The 20,476-nt window shown below is 38.5% G+C and overlaps 1 protein-coding gene across 2 annotated transcripts in view; it reads right to left on the bottom strand.

Annotated features, from left to right (window-relative positions):
* The window catches only part of LOC106517470 (arf-GAP with SH3 domain, ANK repeat and PH domain-containing protein 1), a gene marked incomplete at its 3' end in the record, with an annotated part of 60,024 nt that overhangs the window by 30,347 nt on the left and 9,201 nt on the right, over positions 1 to 20,476 (bottom strand).

Below are 20,476 nucleotides of genomic sequence, written 5' to 3' on the forward strand. Positions count from 1 at the left end.
GATGTGCAATATCTCTTGGTTCAAAAGTTATCAACACAGAAAGTAGCAACAACAACTGGGAATGTCACCTTTGAAGGGGCAATATTATGTGTTTCTGAGGCATACATTTAAATATTATACCATAATAAAGTATCTATGTCACATTTAGTTGTTATTAAAATGCTGTTTTATGTTTAAATAGAAAATAAACTTATCTTCTCATCACTTCCTCTTCTAAACACCTTGAAATTGGCCTCTGTCTCTTTAAGAATCACCTTCCGCTTCTGTCCCGCCCATTTCAGCGCGGGGGGTTTGCACGTGGGGGGTGGGGGGTGCGCTATGATGTAGTTTGGCATCTGAAAACATTCCTCAAAGGTATTTTGAATCTGAAAAGAGCTTCACTGAGTGAGAGGTAGTGTTAGGAGCTCAGCAGACAGTTTCAGTTTCACTTCCAGTTTCACGCGACAGCCTGCAGCAGTCATGGGCGGGGTGGGTGTGTGGTGCTCTGCCATGAGGAAGTTCGGCTTAAAGACACGTCCCAGAGGTGTTTCTGGCCCCCAAAGGTGTTTGTGGTCCCCACCTGTTGTTTTGCTCCTCAGCATGGCTTCCTAAAAACACTGCAGGATTTCTCAAACATGCATGAATGAGTCAAAGCAAGGCTTTGTAAAACTCAAAAAAGTTGATTTTACATGATATTGCCCCTTTAATATTTAAATTTGCAATTATATACAGTTCTCTCAGCATATAAGCGTCTCTACTATAACAKAGACATAATACCAGAGAATAATTTTCCATCAGTAGTTATAACGTTGCTCTAAAAACGATCCAAGGCCTCTTCTTAGGCTTTGTTCACACTTCAGGCAAAAGTGACCATATCAGATGTTTTAATGACAGTCTAAATGTGAGAAATCAGGTTTTCTGTTTGTTCAAATCCAACCCAGGTCTTTTTGATTTGTGATTCTAAATTGGATGCACATTCAATGTTTTTGAAGCAATCGCACTCTGAATGGTCAAGTCACACTGCATTCAACTTTCAGGTAGAGGCATAAGGACTGATCCATATATTGATAACATCGGAACTCCACGCCTACGATGACTGAATGGTTTTACTGTAACCATACAGTTCACTTACTGAAAATTTATTTATAGAAGGGACAAGTAAAAAAAAGGCCTGAGACTTTTGTTTTAGTTTGCTGAGTCTAATCCTGAAGATGGGGCAATAATGAGAAATGACTGCAGAAAGTGTTTCAGGGCCTGAACTCCTGGTACAGTCTGTAATCAGTGCTGTTCTGTAAGCAGACAGGCCTACACACACATCAGATCAGAGCTTTGTGACAGTGATCATACGTTTTTAATTCCTGCAGCGAAAGCATCAATTTTCTTCTAGGATATTCATGTTTTTATGCAGTGTAGAGATAAACATGCACACCTACCAGGACACAGAATTACACAGWACTTTCATGGTGGTAAAATTCATCATCACAGAAAGACAAAAATCTAAATGCATATTTTAATTATTATAAGCCACAGCATCAGTCCTGATCAGTAAAACTGCATTCATGTTATAAAACATACCAATGTTTTWTTTACGGTAAATAAACAGTTGTAACGATCAATAACTTTGTCTTGTTTTTGGTAAAATGCATCTTAAACCATACGATAGCCTTCAGCGGCTCATAAACTTTTCAGCTTATGACCCACAAAAAACTTGCAGTCTCTTGTGACCTGAGTACTGCTGGTTTAAGGATGCAAACATTACAAATAAGCTATTTAACAAAGAGCCTCGTCAACCATTTTATAACTGTTTTTATCCACTTATGACGACATATTTTGATGGATTGTTTACATTTAGAGCATTTATTCAGAGTCAACTTTTCTCTGTCCGTCAGTAAAAGATATAWATGGAACTCCACAGAACTGTTGGTCAGTAATGAAGATGATTAAAATAAARCTCTAGAAGTTGTTTTCTTCCAACTATAGTTGCATCTTTTCAAGGAGAAAGTCATGCTACCTGTGGTTAACAATTTAACAGTTTATTTTGCAAGTGACAATTTAAAATATCTGRATTTCTGTGTAAGATGGAAGATCAATTTCAAAGTTTTGTAATATATAATAGCACTTGTTTCAGTAAAGAATAAGGTCTATGAATCCAGTGTATGTGTTTATTCTAGCCAAAGGTCTCTCTGGGTCACCCCATGATAAACCCCAGCTGATTTGTAAAGATGTTTGTTTGATGGGGGAGTTTAAATGACTAAACACTGACAACAATGCTGTGGTCGGCCATTTAACTCTGGACCGAGCTCAACAGCCTGAAAAGCAATTGCCTGAAAATGCTTTTAGATTTAATGCCATACTTCTGCAAGGCATCTGTTTAGCGCTTCATTACCTGCAGGAAAAGCTCAAAATAATTGGYAAGCTCATTATGAACAAGCAACAAATGTCTGCATTACCAGTTTCTGCTAAATCATTCAAACGCAAGTCTGTGTTGATAGTTTTCAGGATCATTTATTTTGTCGGTGCGAATCCCCGCTCATTCCAACCACAGGAAATGAAACATAGAAATCGTTTGCACACATTGGACGATAAACACATTGGACGATAACACATTAAAAACAGTGTTACATCAAGGTCGCCTAAACAGGGGTGCGCACACACACACACACAACTGTGACCTAATTAAATATCACAACATAATTAAACCATCCTTGGCCTTCCTTGAACATTTTTTATATGGCAATCCCTCAACGATGGCAGCAGCAGTTCAGCACTGCAGGGCTCTTTCTGTCAGGGGCAAGGCCTTTGAGCCACCTGCTGATGGAAACAGAGTTTGGTGCCACATGCCTCCTCAGATCGCTTCGTTACTTAAACCCACTTACAGGTCTGTCGAAGAAAACACTAAAGAAAGCATGCAACATGAGAATATTATCTCCAGCCATGTTAACATCCTGAAAATGACTAATAGGAGCGTTCAAACAACATGAACACTAAAAAAATCAAAACGATGAAAGGATCAAACAATGGGCCTCATTCAAGAACATGTTCGTATTCTTATCCTAAATTTCTCTTACTTAGTATCATGTTCGTATGAAGGGTTCGTACAAACATGTCACGTCAGATTCAACAAACTCTTCTATCTTCAGGAAAAGTGTGTAAATGAGCTGTGTAAACTGATGAATGTGTATCAGGTGCTCGTGCACGAGGAGAGGAGATTAGCATAATTACCACCTCAAAAACACCATATAAGGCTACGTTTCCTGCCCCACATACCAGGAAGTGTCCATTCATAAATGACATCACAAAGTAAAAAAGAAGAACTTTACGAGTTCGGAGACTGAAGTCCTGCTCTCAGAGATCCAGAAAAAAAATGTAATTTTTAGCAGCGTCAGGTGTGGAATTAAAGGAGCGGCTAAAGCCGAAGAATGAAATGACTGCTTTTAATGTCTCCTGTGGGTCGTATACAGTCAGAAATAAAAATCTAAATCATATTCATCTGTRTCTAGTCCTGCTCTGGTTTTTCTTTTTTAATTTAAGTGTAAATAACTGTTTTACATAGTTTTCATTTATTCAGAAGAAGAACAGTCGTACACCGCTACCCCCCCCCCCTTTCCGACCGTCGCAAGTGTCAGATGCGGTTCTGAAAAAAAACATTTTAAACTGTCTACAAACTTCAATTAATGCATAATTTAAGTTGGTTTTTAGTTTTAGATCTTCATATTAATATTGTAATGCTATACAACAACATTAAAAGCCAATTTAATTTAATTTAATCACTTTATGTTGTTAGTTACATTTAAAATCTAATTCCAGTTCAAACAGAATAGCCTATTGTCAACATAATTACGGCATGTGATTTATTTTCAACTCAAAATATCTTCAAACTAATGAAATATAAAGTTGTTAATGAGAAAAATCCATCTGGATAACAGCAGACTGACTGCTCGTAAAATATACGACAGGTCTGGACCACACTTGAATTTTGTTCATATCTGAAAAAAATCTTACAATACGAGAAAATTGGTGAATGCCACAAATTCTCCTAAATCACTCGTACGCACAACTTAAGAACAAATCTGTTCGTATGAACGGTTCTTGCATGAGGCCCATTGTCTAATTTCCTGTTGTTTAATAGAATCCATCAGAGCTTTTATCATGAAAGTATGGTAACTTAGACTGGTTTGAAATACTTAGTTTATACTTTTTATGTGAATGTAACAATTATGTATGCTCATTGTTGGTTTGACAAGTTCAAAAGAAAAGCCATTTGATTTGCTTCTATTTTTTGTTTACTTTCAATGAAGCTGATTCCTCATTTAAACCAATTCATGAGTGTGTGGTAAATTTCCGTTTCCAGCTGGAGGACCGGCCTCTCAGCTGAGCAAAGATACTGGAAACAAAGATGCATCTATTTAGCATAAAGTGGATGCATAATGCTCATTTTAATCTCTCTCACTGTGTGTGTGTCTGTGTTGRGTGTGGCCTGGGTGAGTCACACTCGGATTCTAATTTTTTCTCATTCAGGCCCTTCCTGCAGCCTCTTAGCTTGAACAAGTTAATTTAGCCCACTTTTATCTGACTGGCTGCCTTTCCAGAAGCCTCTGCCTGTGAGCATCGCCTAAATCTGTCTGGTGTGGACATCTCATCATCTTCCATCTGAGTATGAACTTTAAAAACACAGAGCATGRGCAAATGACGTTTATATCCACCCAACTTTGTGGAGGGGTCCTGCAGAAACTCATAAATGTTAATATCAGGACGACGGCAGCTAAGACGATCAACATCAGGCTTTAGGGGGACCTTTGAGTTCTACAAGTACTCCACTAGAATAACAAAATACAAAATGTTGGGGGAAAACAATATTCTGTAAAATAAAATATCTCTAGACTCAATTTTCCAAAGAAATCTAGATCTCTCAATATGAGAACACCTACAAAGACACCTTCAGGATTAATGCATGAATTATGAACAGGTCCAGTATTTATCTAGCCTGGTTAAAACCAGCCTCTTGTCTTTGCTTTGCTWCGTGCAAGGGTCTGGACTCTGCTATTGAGAAGCTATTGCTTGCTGGAGGTGTGGACTCTGTTGAAGTTTAAAATGATTGGATCTGATTTACCCAGTCGCTAATGACTGGCCACGACGTAAGCAGTGCGACAACTTTTTTTTTGTCATATTTGAAGCAGAGAGGAGCACCAGGCACACTGACCGGAGAAATCCCGGTGGCATTAATCGTATTAATCGTCAAGTGCCAAAAAATAATCGATTAACGTTTTTCTGATGATTAATCGCACACGATATGATTGTGCCCAACCCTGTTAATTAATTGGCTGACAATTCAATCAGTCTACCTCTGATGCAGTATCTTTGCCACAGCGCTTCATACTTAAACATTTTTGTCACTAATATTCTACAGCAAAAATGAGATCCCTATACCAGATGACAGTTCCACTAACAAACCGTGCTTCCTCTCTTTTCAGCGTGTCAAATACCACACTTGGTGCAGAATTTCAGCAAGAAGTTCTGTGATTCTTTTCAGTGGTGCTGATTAGGATGAAAAGTCCAAAATAAAAGCTGTGCAGGCAGATTCACAGTGAGCATTACTGTCTGTTGATAATCCACCTTATTTGTTCTGTGATTTAAATATTCACCCTTTTTGTGCTCAAATTGTAATAGTTTTGTAGGGTTTCAGCAGCTTTTCTACCCTCCTTTATTAAGTTACTTACACACTGATAAGTTCAGGGAACACGGGATCACATTTATTTGAAAACATAAAATATTCCAGGAATTCAAGCACTTTGTAACTAATATTATGTGCATGGATGGTTTGTTAAAGCTGTTTTGCTCTGCTTTTTTCATTAAATAAAAGGGGGGGGGGCAATGAAAAGTGCTTTCTTGGCACACAAACGCTCAGCAACAGGCAGGAATGCATTCAAACTCTGCTCTCCAAAGAGCCGCCTAATACTGAATACAGTCTAAAGATTGTTTTTAATCACCCAGCAGCCAATAGAGAGCTCCAACGCTGATCAGGGGAATTACCAGGAACTGTGATGCCAAAACATCTGTGGCTGCTTGTCTTTCCAACACGCTGCAAGTAATGAATATACCAAKTGTGTGTTTAGTGTGAAAATATGTTACTTCCTGACAAATATTTGCTTGACAGTGGTCCTACTCCCAGTCTAAAAAAATTTTAAAAAATTGTATGCATACAAGGAATGACAAACATACAACACTTCCAGTTTAGTATATTATTTCATAAATGTGGTAAAAGATAAAGACCAAAGAAGTAAACTAAACTAATAAATATTGTACTGCTTTTAATTATTATGTCTGCTGCTGAAAAACAAAAGGACGTGATGTTGTTTTTGTCAGTGTATGGGAATGTGTTCATCTGCCTGTATGTTAGCAAAATGCCAAGAAAAACAACAAATTTTAATCAAACTGCTACAACTAATTAACCTTTGGAGCCACCATAATTCAAAATTGCCACTAAAACCAAGTGACCTGAAGCACGAAAGTAAAGTTGTAAAATAAAAATAATAWAAATACTTCATTACTGTATTTAAGTAGAAATTGTTGTCATCTATACTTAATTATTTTTCAGCGGACATTTTACTTCTGCTCCTTACATTTCCATGCAATTATCTACAAGGGTAAACCAAAGAAGTCTGGGGTGGCTGTGGTGCAGTGGTAGGGCAGCCAACTTGGGACCAGAAAGTCACTGGTTTGACTCCCCGTCATGCCCACATTTTGTGGTGTCCTTGAGCAAGACACCCAACCCCCACCTGCTCCCAAGGCGCCTCAACAGCTGCCCGCCACTCCACTTGGGTGTTCCTCATGTGTGACGAGTCAAATGCAGAGCACAAATCTCGTGCATTGATGATAAATTTGTGATTTCTCAKCACAAGATCATTTTAATTTAAAACTCTGGTAAGAAAACCGTGACATTTGCATTCCTCCAAATATTGTTGTTTAGGGTAAAGAAAAAATAYCCCACAAATATGGCCAACACCCAGAGCATGACCAAACTGACCAACAAGAGGGAAAGATCCAACTTCCTGGTTCCTGAACGCCACACAAACACACCACTGTCATACCCGGGAGGTCAAAGCTTCAGAGGAAACTGGTTGCTGAAGTTGACTGGGCACGACCGATCGGGGGGCCGTCTGAGCTCCACGCTTCCTGCCGTATCCCTTATCCTCCCTCAGCAGACCTGCTGCTTCCCCTGCAGCCGTTTCTTTGACAGGAAGCAGGAAGCGTCCAAGCTCGTCACTGTCCCGTCCCGGGTCAGCACAGCTCCGTTTCATGACACCAACTGCATTCCGCTGACAGCTCAAGGAGAGAGAGAGAAAAAAAAGCTTTCTGGCTCTTCAGGAAGGGATTTTCTTGATTCACTCTCCTCTGCAACATTCGTCATCACTTTTGTGGCCAAGGTTACCAGGGAGATGTGATCTGACCACTTCACGTGTCAGTTCAACATTATTCCCTTTAGGGACTGACCAGCAGCAGGTCAGCAGCTCAGATGTGCCACTGTGGCAGATCTCATCCTTTGAATCCGCAGAGCAGACACAAAACTTCACTGAATCATRTCCTAGAAGAAAAAAACAGGAAAGGGCACGATCATCAAAGCACTTCCCTATAATTCAGGGACACTTTTTGTGCTGAATTACATTTTTTCCCTATATAATTTAGCATTTTATATGGGATAAAACACAAAGTGTGTGTACATAATACTCCGAGCAGTAAATCTATCCTCTGTGTGAAAGATGGGAGCCTAAAAAAAAAGAGGGACGAATCAGTTTGTTTGTTTGTCGAGTCATTCTGTCTGCCTCTCGATTGAGTCTATGTGGCATGACTCAAAGCAGGAAGGGTGGGGAGCCGTTTTCATTGGCAGGAAACAAATGCACATCCCTTTTCTGTGCAGCGGGACAAGACTTCAGCTCCTGAAGTAGAACGAGGGAGAGGGGACAAATGAGGGAAAGTAACGGTACAAATAGCAGCTGAGATCAGACGGTACATGTCTCTCACACAGACAGAAACTGAGGGATCCTCTGCCAGCGGTTTACGTTTTGGTTACGAGGTGCATCACTAAGACCGCAAGTCTGCATCTGACAAGATCAGAAGATAAAGTTTGATTTTCCAGAAAGTACAAGTCTCCACAGATCCTTCACAGTCAATATTATTGTGAATGCTCTGTAGCTAATCTTTCCCCAAAAATCATTTCAGAAATAAATGAATCAAATTATATTACTTGTGTAAAGTCATACAATTGATTTCCCTTTGAGGAGTAAAAACCTCACAATAAAATATTTTGCTCTGAACACTCAGATTTTTTTTCAGTTAGAAATTTTCCACAGGGAAAAAAAAGGCTTATTGATGCGTCGCCTTTCTGCGGCCAAATCTCAATTCCCATTTGTGACAACCTCACACAGGCACTTAAAAGTCCCACAACAAAACCCAAACCGCAAAGTCAGTTCTCAAGCCCCTGATCTCAGCCGCTCCGCCGATCAATCATAGCATTGACGAAAGCTTCCCTGTGTCTCCAAATGGAAAAAAATATGACAAATCTAAGCTTTGAATATAAGTGGTATGGAACAACTGTTGGTTATTTATGGCTTTCAACATGCAAGGAATACTTAAAATCCTTTTTATTATCAAATAACTTCAAAATAAGTTTTTCCTTTTATCAAAAGCGACTTGCAAATGCCTCAAAAAGGCACCAATCCATAAATTCTTCTAATGTACGTCTTCTGCCATCGATCCTGCTCTACGTTCAGCAAATCCAGCTGTGCAGCTCTGAGTTTTATTGCCTTTTTTCTACACAGCGGGTAACATTCTGAGCTGCGAAGATGCTGCACATCTCCACGTATGCGTGTTTGTCGGGTCAGTCGGCTGATGGAAAGTGGAGCTGTGCGTGCAGCAGCGTTCAYTTCACATACGGTTTGGCAGCTTCCTTCTGATGCGCACGCTCGGGCCAARTGATGTGCACATTTTTCCTCCCACACACGCCGCTGAATTATACTCACAGAGCATCAAGTAGGCAGTACGCCACTATCTCCACTGTACTAACCAATTAAAAAGTTATTGCTGAACATAAAGTTGTATTATTCAACTGTATTAACAGCTGTCTACACACAGAGGAGAGGAGAAAGTGTAAAATAACACCCTCCTCCTGCAGGTTTTGACATAAGAAAACAACAACAGCAACTCCCTGCAAATCAAGGGCCCTCTGCACAAAATAAAACTCAACTTTTCTTCACTTTAACTCCAGATTTGTTCTTACTCGAGTGTTTGACAGACCTTTTAAAAAGATGTCTAGCTGAGGTACACCAATAAGGGATTTAAAGATGTTTTTTTAATGTGACAGAAAATAACTAAAGGTTAAATTTTGGTTAAAAAATTTAAAACAAGAAATCAGTTTTCAAGCTTTTCTAACATTTTACACAGTAAAATTAAAAACGTGGTTTTTATCTATACTTAACAAACCTCTTCCAACATTTTCTTTAACAATTAAGAACCTTAATAATAATAATTTTGATTAACATTAGTTGAAAGTTGAGAAATAAAAGACAAACAGCAWAAAAGTTAAAAAGTTTGTTGCTTAACTTTAAGTGCCTCTGACATGCATGTCCCTCAAATACAAAGTCAAAAAGAGCATCTTTATTTGTAAGAAACTTGGCATAACACACTTAATTTTACTTATTTTGTCAGTTAACTGGCACATTTTCTTTGGAACTTGGCTCATCCAAAGTGAAACAGGAAGTGACGTCAAAGGGGAACTCTTTAGAAACAAAACCTACCTGGTCTTTGTTTATGGAAACAATTTTAAGTCTGACTCTTTATCTCTCTCTGACAGTGACTCAAAATATTCTTAGGAAATATCACAATTTTTTGCTTTAGCGTCGTTAGTCATCATTGCAACGCAGACAATCCTCTTTGTCATCACTTCCTGTTCCTGCATATGAATACTGCAACAACTGTTCATCTCAACAGTGTGAATTATTTTTTCTTTTATGATAAGTTTTCAGTGTTACCTTTCCAAAAATGAATATTTATTTTTTTAAAACTGATGTCACAGGCACTTTAAAGAACAATTTMCTGCCTAAATAAACTGTTTAATATGAAGCATTTTCAGACAGATAACTAAAATTTTGCTTGGTTAATCTTTTATTACAAATAAATGAAAAGAGAATTAGTTTTGAAGGTTCTTAAGTGTTTTATAACATATAAAATCCCAACKCCAACATGACAGATTCAATTGGTAATTCCTAATAAGCAGTCTTTAATTATATGAAAAAAATCTATTTTTCTATATTTAAAGAGCAAAATATTAAAACAAATAATCAAGAAGGAAAGGTAAATACAGTGTCAAAAGACTGATATTCAAAACTATTTGAAATCTAAAAATCTTTTTAACTTTGAAAACATAAATCTCAAACTTTTTTAGTCATGTCCAGCACACGTACAAATCCTGCTCTTGAATGGTGACTCTTTCTGTTTGTGATGTTTGAACTCCTAAATTCTGACAAATGTGCTGTCAATCATCCCGCACATAATTAGGTACAGATTATAGCCAACRAGGAGGTCAAGGCCCAAGTATATTCTGTTTTAATCTTAGTAAAGTTTCCATTTTTTTTTATCTCTAAGACTGCTGCAGTTTCCTCAACAGTAGGTGTCCCTACTGAGAAAATTACACCTTGTTACAACACAAAGGACAGTAAAAGAAGTCATACAAGAAATAAGAGTTAAGTTTGTTTTGAAGAGCCAGTTCTTCAGGCCAAAACWCAGCTGTCCACCCCCATCTTAAAAGACAAGAGGCACCCTTCTGAGGACATAAGTGCATATTTTGGACAGAAGACATAAGATGGTGTGAGAGAAGAGTGAAGTAAATGACAGTATCTTTGTCTAACGAGGAGGAATTTAATCCCGTCAGCTTCAAATCTTCAAATATTTGTCCAAAATATCTCATGGACCAAGCAAAGACCCTGATGACCTTCAGGCATGAGTGGTGGGAGAGTTCAAACAAAAACAAAACAACTTTCTGCAATTTTAAAACTTAGAGCTCAGGACTACAGTTGGATTTAAAAAAGCTCCTCTGATGCGAATCAAAACGTCTTCAAAAAGTTTTTTGTTTTTGAACTCTTAGGAAAATTGAGTCTTGAATGAAATGATGTACACCGACTTACAGGAAATATAACGTTTATTTTGTGTTTTCTTTTAGTAAAATTTGCAATAACTATACATTCTTGGGTTTTGTTAAGTTGTATAAACGCAACTGGAAAAATCAGATTTTCTGAATCAAACTCTTCATTGCTGCTCTCTGCAGCACACCAGGTGTGGTGACATCAGCTCTGGTGAGTATTATCATTCATGAGGTTGAGGGCTGTGACCACTGAAGAAGCTTTAAAAAGCCAAGTACACCATTATCTCCTCCTCTTCTTCTTAAGTCTCCTCTACTTGTTTAGGCTGAACTTCATGGTGGCATTCAGCATTTTGAGCTGACCAAATGATACGACGCACTGTTGACTTGTGAACAGGAAATCACTCACCAGTAACTGAGTGTTAAGACTGTAGCATAAATCTGTAGAGCCATAATTAACTATGAAGTGGCTACAAGAGCACAGCAGCTGAAAAGTAGGTCCCCAAGTAGAGCTGTGTGCTGCAAAATCAATCACCCAACTACATTAATTCAACAGATTTGTTTGATCAGAAAAAAAAACTCTGGTAGAAAAGTGAACTGAAACTATTTGAAAAACGTGAACTTTTTTAAGGGTGATAAACCACCTAAGGGTTAGAGTTGGTCTGAAACTGAAAAAAATGGGTAAAAAGACTGCATCCTTCATTTATTAAAAGGGCCTGTGATAGGTTTATCCTTCAAATACAAAAAGTCAAAGACAACATATTTAAATTTTAAGATAATTAACATGATACACATGATTTTACCCATTTTGTCTCATAACCAGCTGCGATTCCATTGCAAATGTGCACAAAACTCGATATTCTGTTCATGTCGAAAAACTGCTGTGTTTCGCAACTGCTGTGTTTCCATTAAGTAAGAAATGCTATTAAAGTCGCGTGAATGCGTTTGTTCTCGCGATGTCATTACAAACATGGCAGCAACAGATGTAAACACATAGCATATTGCTACCGCGACACTAACGCTCATCATCAGAGGAGACGTCTGCATCTTTTGTCGAGGCTTTCCAGCGACAAGTCCCTACTTGGGAGCYGCTACGTATGCTGTGTTTTTTGATGAGTTTACTACTTTCTTTTACTACTTCTGTGATATTACTACTACCTCTACTTCCTGTTTTCTTCTTCGTCATCTTTTTCGCCAGTAGAAACAGCCGGTTGTTGATCACATGACTCCCGTGATGCGAAAAAAGTGTTTCCATTGCAGTTTTACAAAAAACACCAATTTCAATATGGCCGAAAAACCACCTCATCCTAGCGCGAAAACATTTTGTCGAAAAACGTATTTTTTTTTCGAAATTGACGTGTTTCCATTGAGCAAATTTATTTTCGAAATTCTAATTTGCGCATTTTCATGGTCAATGGAAACGCAGCTACTGGCATATTTTCTCTTTGGCTCAGCAAAGTGAAACAGGAAGTGACATCAAAGGGGAACTTTTTAAGAAAAGAAACTCTCTGGTCTTGTTTATTGAAACAATCTTATTTAAACTCTTCTTCATCTCTCTGGTGGTGACTCAAAATAATTTACAGAAACATCAGATTCTTCTCTATAGTRTGTTAATAATGTAGCAACATTCTGTTTATATGCAGATATTCCCCTTTGACATCACTTCCTTTTTCATTACATGCTTATATCGCATCACAGCAGTGTGAAATTTGTTTTACAATATGCTATCAATGTTCTCTTTCCAAAAACGCATTCAAATTTATTACAAAAATTTGATGTCACAGGCACTTTAAGGAAACATTAATGAAACGTTAAAAGGAAGTTATAAGAAAATAGGAAGAAGCAAAGGAAAAGGTCAAAACAAACTAGTGTGGATCAATTAAAAACAAAAACTAACCCTCTAATTTCTGATCTTTGGTTTGTTATTGACCAGCTGATAAGGCTGCCAGCCATTCGTCCTACCGTCCAGCCACAACTCGTAAATCTATGAGGCACGCAGCCAAAGAATGTGCAGCCTTGATCAATCTGCACTAATGCATGCAAGATTATTCAAGGCTCTAAACAGCTTTCCTACACAACAAAACAGACACCAATCCTTTGCCAAAAATCACAGATCCTGCAAAGCGCCTAACAGCATTCCTTGYAGTTTTTCTACAGAAGAGATTCAAATTTCACACTTTACGAGGCACAAGCCATTTGAAAAGGCACAGGTGTATCTACTCCCACACACCATTTGGACGCTTCAGCAACTGAACAAACTTAGGAACAGAAATATGCCATTCCTGTGACGTCCAACACAAGTTGCAGCTTTGACAGCTGGTGGCCTGGAAGGTAAGTAATGTAACTCTTCGAACAAGCAGTAAAAGATAAAAGTTTAACTTTTCTTCAAGGACTGTGGATGTTTTTTTTTTAAAGGTTTGCATGACCTTTAGCAGCTCTGAGAAAGATACTCCACGTTGAAAGTCCCTATCAATTGTTTAGTTCTACTTGTGCACACACTGATTTATACAAAAGCAATGCAGGGCCAAAGCACCATCAAAGCTCTCAGACAGAGACGTAGTGTTTACGCCTGAACCCACAACAAGACAGCCAGTCATCACAGGACAACACTCTCTGCTTGAGCCAGTTCTGCACGACAGAAATGTAGTTTGTTGCAGCAGAAATACAGGCACAAAAAAAAAAAAAACTAAAGAGGAAACCCAAGAAACCAGACACTACATAATAATGGACCATCATAACTGAAAGATACTGTCAAAATCTGAATATATAACAGACGAGAGGAACATAAACAAGGCTAGTAATAAAACCTAGCACTTTCAAGAAGAAGTATAAATTTAAAAAGTTTTTCTATTCGTTTATTTTTTTGTACCTGTCATTCAAAAATTCCTTCTTTCGACTTCAAATAAACACACCATCCCAATATGCCATGTAATATTTGCTACAGTCATTAGCAATGATAATATTATGTTCAACTATGACACAATGCTATGTTCACACTGCAGGCAAAAGTGACCCAAACCTGATATTTTTAAATGGAAACCATATCAGATTTTTTTATGACAGTCTAAACGTAACAAATCAGATTTTTCGAGATACTGTTCTAATGTTTTTGTTGTTTTTTTCTATTACAAACAAACTTAATTTAAGTGTTACTCTAGTTGAAATTCAAGTTTATAGGTCCAGAGAGAACAAAACTATTGCTGTACCTTCATGTCACACTACTACGGAGCCCGCGAGGGGACATGGGAGATTTTTTTTCTTTTGCGTTCTCACACAATAGTATTGCGTTACCTCACAAAAGTAGTTTATCACTGTTGTGCCTGCCGGTTWATTATCAAACTCACATGTTTGCCATTAGCGAGTTAGCCTACTACTTTAATTCAGCTTCAGAATGAATATATCACACAACCACGCATCGAAGTATGTCATATGCTGATATTTTAACATAGTGCAGCCACGCAACATCAATATCAATTTCACGAACTTGTGGCGACACATCCTGTTTTGGTAACTGCATATTTCAAAATAAGTCTGATTTAATTCAGTTCATATACAAAACAATCTTTTGTGTGGGAACGCAAAACAAATTTGCGAGCTAATCCAAAAGTATTGCGAGGTAACACAAAGACATTGCGAGGTAACACAAAAGTATAGCGAGGTAACGCAATACTATTGCGTGGAAACGCAAAAGAAAAAACATCTCCCCATGTCCCCTCGCGGGCTCTGTACACTATAAATCTGGGTCACCCCTAGTTCTTTAATAAAAATAAAAGGCTAAAGGCAGAGGTAAAACTGGATTTACCCTTAAAGTGATCAACCAGCCAACTGACGTTAACCTACATAAACCATGATATCATGGCAAAAAAAATTGCCACAGACAACTGAAGTTGTACAGGTTTTAGAAAGCCAGGAAGTGTCTGTTTTAAAACAGAACTGACCTGTTTCATGACAAATAACCCCCCAACAAACAGCAAAGCATTCAAGTATAATTAGAGCACATACCCAAACAGTAAATGTTTAGTTAGCTCAAACCATGCCGTGCTTTTCTCCACGAGAGATTACTTTAACGCAATCCATCCGTGTGAAGAGGAGCTGCAGACAGATGTGAACACTGACCCACTCTTCCTCGCCTAAAAAAAAAAAAYAAACTCTGGGGGAACGACAGGGGATCAGAATGCCAGAGAAAAGTCTGGACAACAGCTAATCCGCTGCCAGCTAATAGCCCTTGATGATATACGCAGTGCAGCTGTGAGAGGAAGGTAGGCCAACAGCTGTGGCCCACAGACCGATTATCAGATTTCAGCAAACACAGTCTCACCTCCTGCTGCGTCAGGCCGAGAACACATTCAGGACAGGAAAAAAAAAAAAAAAAAAAAAAAGCCTCAAGGTTAATAAAGGCATATTTGAAACAGTGCTGCGTCATTGTGTGGATCTTTTTTAACTAAAGCGTCGTTCTGTGCCATTCACTGTCTTCATGGAACAAGACTCCGAGTTACATCTCTCTATAAATACATACCTTCAAATAAATCAAACACCACAATAAAGCTTTAAAGCAATCTGTTTAAACTACTCAAGCTTTTAATTTTCATTCCTCCCACCCATGGAAAGCAATTTAAAACAAAACCTCTGAGTCTGAATCCAATGTCATGGTCTGAATCAATTCCATAAAAATATCCGGATTACCTTTAATCTGCTGACAAATGAGGAAAAGAATGAGCATATGACGTTACTGGTGTTATTTTAAGCCACTGCAGTTGGGAAACACTGTGGCATCACCTGATTACTCAACACTTGTCCTAAATCAAGAAAAGTCTCACCTTTATGAGCAGTAACTGAGACAGAGTTACATCTAATGGTACTAAATGACACAAAAAAGAGTGACCCATTCTCAGTGAGAATCACAGAGTTTGAAGACACGAGGGGCAGATGAGGAATAAAAAGCCACAACTTCATTAATAATTGAATCTGACACAGCTGTGGTCATCAGCTACAAACATCGCAGAAGGAATTCCTTTAATAGTACAGAGTCAAATATGTTACGTATAGCCAATTATTATCAAAACTCGACCTTTCTTTCTGAATTATTCACCGTTTTCTGGCTCTTTCTTCAGTGGAGATGGTTATTTAAGGCAGGCCAACATATCAAGATCAATTTAAAGATTCTTAAAAAAGCTTGACATTTTATCAACAGTTATGACTACGATACTGATAAAATGAAAAGAGTCAATGACTCGCCACCTACAGCTAACAGGCCAATAAAACAAGAGGAAAGCAGGAATCGTTGGTTATCTGTGCTGCCATTGTTGCAGCCGACTCCCCACTGGAGGACTGGATGTCACATGCGGCGGCGCCGAAGCCTCACATGACGGCGCGTCATCGAGCATACGGCCTCAGGTGCTGCTGGGTTTCAGACGGAGAAGTCAAGGCTTTCAGAAGAAAGACCGACTGTTTCGCTCAGCGCTGAGCCGAAGAACAGTCAACAACACGAAACACACAGCCGATTTCTTTCAGGGCAGCCTGCAGATGTTTTACTGTAAACAACCACAGCTTTGTTTAGAAAGAGCGTGCTTTACCAAACTGATGTGCAAACCCAGAAAATGTCTTAATGCAGAGGGTATTTCCTATCTCAGCAACAAACTGTGGCTCATAAGTGAAGAAAACAGGGAGATTTCTAACACTGTTGTACAGTAATATTTCTGACAGTTTTATTACTTGCCTTTTTTTTTTAAACACAAATACTGAGTCTCATTCCTGCCATAGGGAGCAGAAAATTCTGTATATTTTGGATCACATACTCATATCCTGAGGTCTAATAATACCTAACACAAACTACAAGAGGTTTAAAATCCTAAATCATTTGAAAGTAAAGTTGCTGTAAGTTTAAAGAACGAACTCATGATCTGAAATTGTAAGAGGATTTGAAAATAATACCATAAAATTTTTTACAAGCGGGAACTATAGGGGGAGCAATAGCCTGGTAAAAACCAGACTCTGTCCCTCACTTTGCTTCATACGAGGGTCTGGACTCACGGCCATAGAGAAGAGATTCTTGCTAGAGGCGTGGCCTCTACTGAAGTGTGTGTGTCGCTGTGAAGGAGGCTAAGCTAAGAAGCTAACTGGAAATCGCGTGCGCTTTAAACAACCCTACTGAGACGAGAGAAGTACAGAGCCGAACGAGACGACTGTAAACGAGAGCTGCTGCTTTGTCAGACAAATTTAATTTAATCTGGAAGCCTTTTCAACACAGACTGGTTTCATTCACTTCCTCCACTGCCATTGCTAAACTAACTAGCAGACACTGTGCAGAAAATCGACGTCGTTCAAAACTCCTCCTTCTGTTTTTTGATTAGCTCAGGTAAAATAAACTACAAGCAGACACTGCGCAGAAAATCGACGTTCTGTTCTCTGATTGGTTCGGCTAAAAATCTGCCAGCGAAATCCTTGTCTATGGGAGAAGTCCCAGACGGAGCAGTGAAGGGAAACTAGAATTGAGCGGAGCTGCGTAGGAAGGCAAGGGCCAGGCTAAGGAAGCAAAAGCCCACCCCCTGCAATGAGGAGCAAATAAATAATCAATCTAATCAATAAATGACAACAGATGAAGAGACAAGGTCAATGCTGATTTCCTGCTCTTGAGACAGAGGCATTGATTTAGCTGAGTATCTCTTACTTTGATCAAGATTCCTAATAATTAAATACTGACTCTTCACTATTTTTAATGCCAATTTACCACATCCTCAATATTAAATACGCATACTAGAACCGGAAAAATGTTTTCTACAATCTGCTGGATAAGCATCAAAGAAAAAAAATAATAATTTATGCAAATAATAAGAGCTTTAAAAAGAAAAGCGAGGATGTTATGGGACGTCCACACAGAATGATGACTTCATGCATTGAGCTTGATTCTAATATAAATACTCAGTTGTTAAAAATGACCCTCCCTATTCATCTTTTTTTTAAACATAAAAGCACCAACGACTCTGTGTGTCAGCCTTAAAGTGCTGCGCCTGAAAGGGCTGTTACATAAAAGTAAAAAAAAGAAAGAAAGAAAAAAAAGGGGTCCTGCCTATTAGGTCAAGGCCGGCCATGCTTGAATAGAGCGGCTGTGAAAAGTCAACATTTTTCTGGCCTGGTCCATGTGATGTGGTGCGAGAAGCATGCTCAAAGGAATGCCAGCTCAGTGAGGGTTTCCCCTCGTATCGCTGCTGCCGCTCTCTGCGGTTTTAGGAAAGCAAACCCAGTGACGCAAAGTGCCATCTGTGGGGTAAAGGAACAGGCGATGCACGCCCCTCAGGGGAATTACAAGAGCCTGCTGCTAATATTAACTTACATCAGAGAGAATCTGATAAGAGCAGGAGAGCCTCAGAGTCATAACCTGACATACATTTACATAAACAGATGTCACACATTTATCGGGTAGGAGTTGAATAATTTATCAACTAAGTTAGTCCTGCAAAGTTTGGGGCAGAAATTGACTTGCTATAAAGATTTTTGCATAATAAACACTGCAGCTTGTGCAAAACAAAACATATCAATATCTGTATTTTCAGTGACCATGAAAATGTGAAAATTAGCATTTCGAAAATAAATTTGCTCAATGGAAACACGTCAATTTCAAAATAACTTAATTTTTTCAACAAAATTTTTTTGCACTAGGTTGAGGGTTTTTTTTTTCAGCCGTATCTAAATTGGTGTGTTTCGCAAAACTGCAATTGAAACACTTTTTTCGCATCACGGGAGTCACGTGATCAACAACCGGCTGTTTCTACTGGAGAAAAAGACGACGCCCAAGAAGACCAAGTAGAAGTAGTAGTAAAATCAGTGAAGTTGTAAAAGAATGTAGTAAACTCACCGACTACAGTTTCCCAAAAAACACAGCATACATAGCCGCGCCTAGGTATAAGGGGCTTGTCGCTCAAAAGCCTCGATAAGACGCCGACGTCTCCTCTGATAATAGGCGCTAGTGCCATGGTAGCAATTATGCATGTGTTTACATCCATTGCCACCATGTTTGTAATGACTTATCGCGAGAACAAACGCGTGACATTAATAGCATTTCTTACTTAATGGAAACACTGCAATTGCAAAACTGTGTTTTCGACCTTAACAGAATATCGACAAAGTTTTTGCGCACAAAGCCTACATCTGTTGATGCTTTGTTTAGTTATACTTTCTCAATGTTCAATAATATGTGCAATGTACTTGTATTTAAGCGCTCTGATAGGACAGTACTCAGTAACACTTTATGTAACTGTGACGTTCACCTCTTGGTTGAGCGGTCAGTGAGTAGAGGAGGAGGAGGAATGTCAGTAAGCTCCTCTGATGGCCAAACACAATTTCAAAGTAAATGGTAATGGACTGTACTTATATAGCGCCTTTCTACCCAACCAGGATACTCAAAGCTCTTTACACTACAATCTATGAACTCAGTAACCCGTTCCCACAGCACTCTACTGTGTCTCTATGCAGCTCTATAGAGACTAATCACTGTTTAAATCACATTTACACTGACGGGACACACATCGGAGGCAGTGGGGGTTCAGTGTCTTGCCCAAGAGCACTTCAACATGTGACTGAATAGCAGTGGAATCAAACCACCAACTTTCTCATTGGAGGACGACTCCCTAAACCACTCAGCCGCCCTCCTTAAAGTAATTTTAAGAAGTGTTTTCACATTTATTAGTACTAATACTGGCACAGTATTGACAAGTACTCAAAGGAAAGTGTTTGTACTTGGTTTTAAAAAATGTGGTGAGTTTTTTATGACATGTCAACATCATTTTAATCAGATAAATTAATCTTTCTGTATTCAATAACCATTACAATGTTGTTTAAAATTACATTTAAAAGACAACAAGATGGAAAAAGTGGTATTGGTTTATCCCCAACTTCAGGTTCAGCTCTTTACGAATCACCTTGTTGTTGCCACAGTTTTATTTTATTTTTCAAGCTGTAATATTTTTGGACCCAAATTGTGTTACTGTTGGTAAAAAAGTGCATAAAGACGCAACTTAAAGTGCCTGTGACATCATATGAATGCATTTTTTAGAAAGATGACACTGATAAAATATTGCAAAAGAAATTTCATGTCGCTGAGATGAACAGTTATTGAGATATATGCTTGTGAAGTAACAGGAAGTGATGTCAAAGAGGAATGTCTGAATGTGAACAGAGCGTTGCTACAACAGCCAACAACCCAGACTGTAGAGAAGAATCTGATGTTTCTTGAGATTATTTTGAGTCACTGTCAGAGAGAGATGAAGAAGAGTCAGTGTTCAAATAATATTGTCCTGATGCATCTCAGTAATCCAGGTAAAAAATCAAAGGAAAAAAAAAAATTGTATAGGTCCTCTGGACGGGTTCTTC

The sequence above is a fragment of the Austrofundulus limnaeus genome, unplaced genomic scaffold, assembly GCF_001266775.1.
Source record: "Austrofundulus limnaeus strain Quisiro unplaced genomic scaffold, Austrofundulus_limnaeus-1.0 Scaffold49, whole genome shotgun sequence".
NCBI classification, from domain to species: domain Eukaryota; kingdom Metazoa; phylum Chordata; class Actinopteri; order Cyprinodontiformes; family Rivulidae; genus Austrofundulus; species Austrofundulus limnaeus.